The sequence below is a fragment of the Ceratotherium simum genome, chromosome X (assembly GCF_057802395.1).
Source record: "Ceratotherium simum simum isolate JZ-2026a chromosome X, ASM5780239v1, whole genome shotgun sequence".
NCBI classification, from domain to species: domain Eukaryota; kingdom Metazoa; phylum Chordata; class Mammalia; order Perissodactyla; family Rhinocerotidae; genus Ceratotherium; species Ceratotherium simum.
Genome location: NC_141940.1, coordinates 44,313,636 through 44,323,011, shown reverse-complemented (window position 1 = coordinate 44,323,011; position 9,376 = coordinate 44,313,636).

Here is a 9,376-nt window from a genome sequence, read left to right as displayed (position 1 = left end):
AAAAATAATTGTTTAATAATAACTCAAAGGAAAAAATTCTATTTTCAGTAACTGAAATAGCTGAGTAATTGTGTGTTTTGAATCACATGCACAATGTGAATTATGTAATTAACTTTTCTTGCAATGGCTGCTAGGAAGCTCAGAATCAATTTTTCGACCCACTTCTTACAACTGTGAATCTCATTGGCAAATGTTGATCTTTCTCTTATCTTAAATAACCACGTTCTCTCCCAATTCCCTAATGATTTTTATCTTGTGCAGTTCGTAACATTGAAAGCTGCTTCAAAACCTTTTAAAAAGAGAATCAGGGGGCTGCCCAGTGGCGAAAGTGGTTAAGTGCACAAGCTGCACTTTGGCGACCCGGGGTTCGCAGATTTGGATCCCGGGAGCGCACAGACGCACCGCTTATCAAGCCATGCTGTGGCGGCGCCTCATGTAAAGTAGAGGAAGATGGGCACAGATGTTAGCTCAGGGCCAATCTTCCTCTGCAAAAAAAAAAAAAGAGAGAGAGAGAGAATCAGATATAAATATTAGATAAATAAAAATAGTGCTCTGCAATTTATGTTATAAGCCAATGTGACCTCAAGTAAAAAAAAAAAAAAGGATGTGTCACAAGGAGCATCCCTATGGGCGAAGGAGGGGAGCATAGTGAGGAACTGCTCACTTATAAATTAATTATCCAACAAATGTTCATTGAGGATCTAACGTGCCAGACTTGATTTGAAATATTTATTAAATGCTTAAAATATGGTAAGACTTTCATGGAAGGAGGCAAAAATTACCCTTAAGATACAGGTATACACATATGTAATTTTTCCTTTACTGTCAGATTTCCAGACGCTTCTTAAGGAAGAAGGGACTGAAAAGTGCAAGAAAGGGAAGAGCATGAATTATGGTAGGGGAGAGCTGATCCAAGAAGTAGCACTGATGTACAGATAAAAACCTGTTATATACATACTATCATATTGTCAAATACATACAGAATATTTTTCTGGGTTCTGTTCTGTAATGTTACTGTCTTTCGAATAAGTTCTTCTGGACCCCACCCCCTTCAAAGCCCTCCTGCCTCTCCCCTAACTATGGCTTAAATACATTTTATCATTATAGCAAATAGGCAGTTGCACATATTCCTTCAACAGAAATTTATTGAGTTGTGTGCCAAGAACTGTTCCAAGGTTAATAATAGCTAACATTCACTGAGCACTTACTAGGTGCTAAGCTGTTTGCTAACTGCTTTGTATGCCTTATCTCATTTAACTCTCACAATTGCTCTGAGTTTGGTGTGACTTTGATCCCGTTTTGTTTTTTTTTCAGATGAGTAAACTGAGATTTAAAAAGGTTAATTAACTTGACTCATGTGACACATCCAGTAAATGGCAAAGCCAATACTTAACTTAAGCCCAGGTTCATTTGACTCTAAATGTGTCTTTGTCTACATACTCAGACCTCCCCTACACAATTAGATGTGCAGTTATTTCCCATTCCCTGCTCTTCCTAGCCCCTGCTAATTTCTATTCTACTTTCTGTCTTTATGAATTTGCGTATTCTAGGTACCTTATATAAGTGGAATCATACAATATTTGTACTTTTATATCTGGCTTCTTTCACTTAGTATAATGTTCTCAAGGACCATCCAGGTTGTAGCATGTATCAGAACTTCATTCCTTTTAAAGGCTGAATAATATTCTGTTGTATGGATATACCACATTTTCTTTATCCATTTATCTGTCGATGGACTTTTGAAATGTTTCCACCTTTTGGCTGTTGTGAATAATGCTGCTATGAACATTGATGTACAAGTATCTGTTTGAGTCACTGCTTGCAATTGTTTGGGGTATATACCTAGAAGTGGAATTACTGGATCATATGGTAAATCTATGTTTAACTTTTTGAGGAACCACCAAACTGTTTTCCATAGTGGCTGCACCATTTTACATCCCACTAACAATGCACAGGTTTCCGATTTATCCACATCTTCACCAACACATTATTTTCCCTTTTTAAAAAATGGTAGCCGGGCCAGCCCCATTGCCTAGTGGTTGTTTGGCACTCTCTGCTTTGGCAGTCTGGGTTCAACTCACAGGCACGGACCTACACCACTCGTTGGTGGCCATGCTGTGGCAGCGAGTCACATACAAAATAGAGGAAGATTGGCACAGATGTTAGCTCAGGGTGAATCTTTCTCAGCAAAAATAAGGAATAAAAAAAATAATAGCTATCCTAATGGGTATGTAGTGGTATCTCATTGTGTTTTTTTAGCACTCCTATCCATCCTTATTTTATGTATTTTTTAACAAATCCCTAAAGCATTACAGAAGAGGAGTCGCATCCGTTCCTTGAAATAACACTCTTGTCAAACCAGCTTGCACAGAACACTTATGTGACCATCCTTGTCATTGTGGTTTTGATCTGCATTTCCCTAATAGCTAGTAATGTTGAGCATCTTTTCATGTGATTATTGACTATTTGTATATCTTCTTTGGAGAAATGACCATTCAAGTCCTTTGCCCATTTTTTTTAAATTTAGTTGGTTGGTTTTTATTTTTTGCTGTTGTTAAGTTGTAGGAATTCTTTATATGTTCTGAAAACTAACTCCTTGTCAGATATATGCTTTGAAAATATTTTCTCCCATTCTGTGGATTGTTTTTCATAATCTTGCTAGTGTCCTTTGATGCACAAAAGTTTTAATTTTGATGGCATCCAATTTATCTATTTTTTCTTTTGTTGCCTGTACTTTTGATGTCATATCCAAGAAATCATTGCCAAAACCAATATCATGAAAGTTTCCTCTATGTTTTCTTCTAAGAGTTTTATAGTATTAGGTCTTACATTTAGGTCTTTGATCCATTTTGAGTTAATTTTTATATGTGGTGTAAGGTAAGGGTCCAGCTTCATTCTTTTGCATGTGGATATCCTTATCCAGTTTTCCCAAAACCATTTGTTGAAGAGATTGTCCTTTCCTTTATTGAATGGTCTTGGCACCTTTGTGGAAAATCCGTAATGTACGTATGCAGGGGTTTGTTTCTGGGCTGTCTATTCCATTGGCCTATATGTCTTTCCTTATGCTAATACCACACTGTTTTGATTACTGTAACTTTGTAGTATGTTTTGAAATCAGAAAGTGTGAGTCCTCCAATTTTATTTTTCTTTTTCAAGATTGTTTGGGCTATTTGGGGTCCCTTGTGATTCTGTATGAATTTTAGGATGGATTTTTCTATTTCTAAAAAATTGTCATTGAGATTTTGATAGTGATTGCATTGAATCTGTAGATCACTTTGGATAGTATTTCCATCTTAACAATATTAACTCTTCCAATCCATAAACATGGAATGTGTTTTTGTTGATTTATGTCGTCTTTAATTTCTTTCATCAATGTCTGTAGTTTTCAGCGTACAAGGCTTTTGCCTCCTTGATTAAATTTATTCATATGTATTTTATTCTTTTGATGCTATTATAAATGGAACTGTTTTCTTAATTTTCTTTTCATATTGTTCATTGTTAGGTATATAGAAATGCAACTGATTTTTGTGTGTTGATTTCATATCCTACAATGTTGCTGAATTTGTTTATTAGCTCTAACAGGTTTTGTGTGTGTGTGTGTGTGTGTGTGTGTGTGGAATCTTTAGGGTCTTCTACCTGTAAGATCATATCATCTGTGAACAAAGATAAGTTTACTTCTTCCTTTCCAATCTGGATGCCTTTTTTTTTTTCTTACTCAACTGCTCTGGCTAGAACTTCCAATACCATGTTGAATAGAAGTGGTGAAAGTGGGCATCCTTGTCTTGTTCCTGATCTTAGGGAGAAAGCTTTCTGTCTTTCACCATTGAGTATGATGATAGCTGTGGGGTTTTCATACATGGACTTTATCAGGTTGAAGGTTCCTTCTATTCCTAGTTTGTAGAATGATTTTATCATGAAAAGGTGTTGAGTTTTGTCAAATACCTTTTCCACATTGATTGAGATGATCACGTGGTTTTTTTTCCCCTTTGTTCCATTAACATGATGTATTACATCGATTGATTTTCATATGTTGAACTATTCTTACATTTCAGGAATAAATCCCACTTGGTCATGGTATATAATCCCTTTAATCGTTTGCTAAATTCTGTTTGCTAGTATTTTGTTGAGGATTTTTGCATCAATGTTCATAAGGGATATTGGTCTGTAATTTTTTTTCTTATAATATCTTTCCCTGGCTTTGGTATCAAGGTAACACTGGCCTCATAGAATGAGTTAGGAAGTGGTCTCTCCTTATATGTTTTGGAAGAGTTTGAGAAATATTGGAGTTAATTCTTCTTTAAATATTTGAGGGCCGGCCCCGTGGCTTAGCGGTTAAGTGTGCGCACTCCGCTGCTGGCGGCCCGGGGTTCGGATCCTGGGCGCGCACCGACGCACCGCTTATCCGGCCATGCTGAGGCCGCGTCCCACATATAGCAACTAGAAGGTTGTGCAGCTATGACATACAACTATCTGCTGGGGCTTTGGGGGGAAAAATAAATAAATAAAATCTTTAAAAAAAAAATATTTGATAGAATTCATCAGTTAGGTGATCTGGTACAGACCCTTTCTTTGTTGGAAGGTTTTTTTTTTTATTGATATCATAATAGTTTATAACATTGTGAAGTTTCAGTTGTACATTATCATTTTTCAGTCACAATATAAATATACCCCTTTACCCTTTATGCCCACTCCCCAACCTTCCTTCCCCTCTGGTAACCACTAATCTGTTCTCCTTGTCCATGTGTTAGTTTATTTTCCACATATGAGTGAAATCATGTGGTGTTTGTCTTTCTCTGTCTGGCTTATTTTGCTTAACATAATACCCTCAAGGTCTATCCATGTTGTTGCGAATGGGACAATTTTGTCTTTTTTATGGTTGAGTAGTATTCCATTGTATATGTATACCACAACTTCTTTATCCAATCATCAGTCGCAGGGGACTTGGGTTGCTTCCACTTCTTGGCTATTGTGAATAATGCTGCAACGAACATGGGGTGCATAAGTCACTTTGAATTGTTAATTTCAAGTTCTTTGGAAAATAGTAGTGGGATAGCTGAGTTGTATGGTATTTCTATTTTTAATTTTTTGAGAAATCTCCATACTATTTTCCATAGAGGCTACACCAGTTTGCATTCCCACCAGCAGTGTATGATGGTTCCCTTTTCTCCACAGCCTCTCTATCGTTTGTTATTTTTTGTCTTGGTGATTATAGCCATTCTAACAGGTGTGAGGTGGTATCTCATTGTAGTTTTGATTTGCATTTCCCTAATGATTAGTGATGTTGAGCATCTTTTCATGTGCCTATTGGCCATCTGTATATCTTCTTTGGAAAAATGTCTGTTCATATCCTCTGCCCATTTTTTGATTGGGCTGTTTGTTTGTTTATTGTTGAGTTGTGTGAGTTCTTTATATATTTTGGAGAGTAAGCCCTTGTCAGATATATGATTTGCAAATATTTTCTCCCAGTTGGTGGGTTGTCTTTTCATTTTGTTCCTGGTTTCCTTTGCCTTGCAGAAGCTCTTTAGTCTGATGAAGTCCCACTTGTTTATTTTTTCTTTTGTTTCCCTTGCCCGGCTAGACATAGTATTCAAAAAGATCCTTCCAAGACTGATGTCAAAGAGTGTACTGCCTATATTTTCTTCCAGGAGTTTTATGGTTTCAGGTCTTACCTTCAACTCTTTGATCCACTTTGAGTTAATTTTTGTGTATAGCGAAAGATAATGGTCTACTTTCATTCTTTTGCATGTGGCTGACAAGTTTTCCCAACACCATTTATTGAAGAGACTTTCCTTTCTCCAGTGTATGTTCTTAGCCCCTTTGTCGAAGATTAGCTGTCTGTAGATGTGTGGTTTTATTTCTAGGCTTTCAATTCTATTCCATTGATCTGTGTATCTGTTTTTGTACCAGTACCATGCTGCTTTGATTACTATAGCTTTCTAGTATATTTTGAAGTCAGGGGTTGTGATGCCTCCAGCTTTGTTCTTTTTTTCTCAGGATTGCTTTGGCTATTCGGGGTCTTTTGTTGCCCCATATGAATTTTAGGATTCTTTCTTCTATTTCTGTGAAGAATGTCATTGGGTTTCTGACTGGGATTGCACTGAATCTGTAGATTTGCTTCAGGTAGTATGGACATTTTAACTGTATTTATTCTTCCAATCCATGTGCATGGAATATCTTTCCATTTCTTTATCTCATCATCGATTTCTTTCAATAATGTCTTATAATTTTCATTGTAGGTCTTTCACCTCCTTGGTTAAATTTATTCCTAGATATTTTATTCCTTTTGTTGTGATTGTAAATGGGATTGTATTCTTTTTTTTTGTTTTGTGAGGAAGATTAGCTCTGAGCTGACATCTGTCACAAATCCTCCTCTTTTTGCTGAGGAAGACTGGCCCTGGCTTAACATCCCTGCCCGTCTTCCTCTGCTTTATATGGGACACCACCACAGCATGGCTTGACAAGCGGTGCATCAGTCCATGCCTGGGATCTGAACCTGTGAACCCCGGGCTGCCACAGCAGAGCATGTGAAGTTAACCGCTACGCCAGTGGGCTGGCCCAGGATTGTATTCTTGAGTTCTCTTTCTGTTAGTTCATTATTAGAGTAGAGAAATGCAATTGATTTTTGTAAGTTGATTTTGTACCCTGCAACTTTGCTGTAGTTGTTGATTATTTCTAATAGTTTTCCAACGGATTCTTTAGGGTTTTCTGTATATAAAATCATGTTGTCTGCAAACAGCAAGAGTTTCACTTCTTCATTGCCTATTTGGATTCCTTTTATTTCTTTTTCTTGCCTAATTGCTCTGGCCAAAACCTCCAGTGCTATGTTGAATAAGAGTGGCAAGAGTGGGCATGCTTGTCTTGTTCCTGTTCTCAGAGGAACAGCTTTCAGTTCTTCCCTGTTGAGTATGATGTTGGCTGTGGGTTTGTCATATATGGCCTTTATTATGTTGAGGTACTTTCCTCCCATACCTATTTTATTGAGAGTTTTTATCATAAGTGGATGTTGGATCTTGTCAAATGCTTTCTCTGCATCTATTGAGATGATCACGTGGTTTTTATTCCTCATTTTGTTAATGTGGTGTATCACATTGATTTTCAGGTGTTGAACCATCCCTGTGTCCCTGGTATAAATCCCACTTGATCATGGTGTATGATCCTATTAATGTATTGCTGTATTTGGTTTGCCAATATTTTGTTGAAGATTTTTGCATCCATGTTAATCAGTGATATTGGCCTGTAATTTTCCTTCTTTGTGTTGTCCTTGTCTGGCTTTGGGATCAGGGTGATGTTGGCCTTGTAGAATGTGTTAGGAAGTGTTTCATCTTCTTCAACTTTTTGGAATAATTTGAGAAGAATAGGTATTAAATCTTCTTTGAATGTTTGGTAGAATTCTCCAGAGAAGCCATCTGGTCCTGGACTTTTATTTTTTGGGAGGTTTTTGATTACTGTTTCAATCTCTTTACTTGTGATTGGTCTATTCAAGTTCTCTGTTTCTTCTTGATTCAGTTTTGGGAGGTTGTATGAGTCTAAGAATTTATCCATTTCTTCTAGATTGTCCATTTGTTGGCATATAGTTTTTCATAGTATCCTCTTATAATCCTTTGTATTTCTGTGGTGTCCATTGTAACTTCTCCTCTTTCATTTCTAATTTTATTTATTTGAGCCTTCTCTCTTTTTTTCTTAGTGAGTCTGGCTAAGAGTTTGTCAATTTTGTTTATCTTCTCAGAGAACCAGCTCTTAGTTTCATTGATCCTTTCTACTGTTTTTTTTAGTCTCTGTCTCATTTATTTCTGCTCCAATTTTTATTATTTCTCCCTTTCTGCTGAATTTGGGCTTTGTTTGTTCAGGATAGGTTGACCAAATATAGAATTCTTAGTTGACAGGCTTTTTTTTTCTTTCAGAACTTTGAATATGTGACCCCATTGCTTTCTAGACTCCATGGTTTCTGAAGGGAAATAGGCTGTTAATCTTATTGAGGATCTCATGTACATCATGAGTTGCTTCTTTCTTGATGCTTTCAAATTTGCCTCTTTGTCTTTGTCTTTTGACCATTTGATTATAATTTGTCACAGTATGGACCTCTTGAGTTCATCCTGCTTAGGGTTTGTTGAGCTTCTTGATGTGTAGAGTATTGTATTTCATCAAATTGGGGAAGTTATCAGCCATTATTTCTTCAAATATTCTTTATTCCCCTTTCTCTCTCTCCTCTCCCTCTGGGAATATCATTAGGTGTATGTTAGTATGCTTGATAGTGTCCCACAAGTGTCTTAGACTCTATTAATTTTTATTTATTCTTTTTCCTTTCTTCTCCTCAGACTGGATAATCTGGATTGATCTATCTCCAATTTCACTGATTCTTTCTTCTGCTTGCTCAAATCTCACTCAAAACTGTTTCCCTTAGTGATTTTTAAATTTTAGTTATTGTACTTTTCAACTCCAGAATTTCTTTTTGGTTTCTCTTTATTGATATTCTCTATTTGGCATGACATTGTTCTCCTGGTTTCCTTTAGTTCTTGGCTCTTGATTTTCTTTAGCAGTTCAGGCATATTTAAGACTTGTTTAAAGTCTTTTTCTAGTAAATCTAATGTCTTAGCTTCTTCAGGGATAGTTTCTGTAATTTCTTTTTTTCCTGTGAATAGTCCATACTTTCTTCTTTTTTTTGCATGCCTTGTAATTTTTGTTGAAAATTGGATATTTTGAATATTATAATATAGTAACTCTTGAAATATGATTCTCCTCCCTTCCAAGGGTTTGTTTTTGCTTCCTGTTGTGGGTTCTTGTTGTTTGTTTAATGACTTTTCTAAACTATTTTTGTAAAGTCTCTATTCTATGATATGGCCAATGAAGTTTGTACTCCATTGACTTAGCGGCCAACTAATGTTTTGACAGAATTTACTGGAGCCAAGAAACGAAAAACAGAAAGAAAAAAGTACTCTCCCAATTTTTGCAGATTGGCTCTGTGTTGGGGACTCTTTCAATGCTTAGCCAGTTTGTTTACAACTCTGCTTTAGCCTTCAGTTCCTGCTTGCATGAATCCTGAAAGTCAGCCAGAGGTGAAAGCTTAGGTCATCTCAGGCCTTTTCTGAGCATGTGTCCAACTCTGGGCATGCACGTGGCTTTCTCAATGCCCTGGTATACATAAGAGCTGTTAAAAGCTCTTATCCTCCCACATATTTCCTTTCCCAACTTCTTCTCTCCCAGGTTTTTCAGTCTATCTATTGCTTGTTTCCACTGTTATCTCTTTCCCCAGGCTGCTCCAGACAATACTTTTGCCTTTAAATGCTTTTGGCAAAAGCCACTCAGGAAGTCCTAGGAATGCTCTGAGTCAGGTTAAATAAAGGCAGGCTCTTACACCAGTCCTTGAGGGAGCCACTAG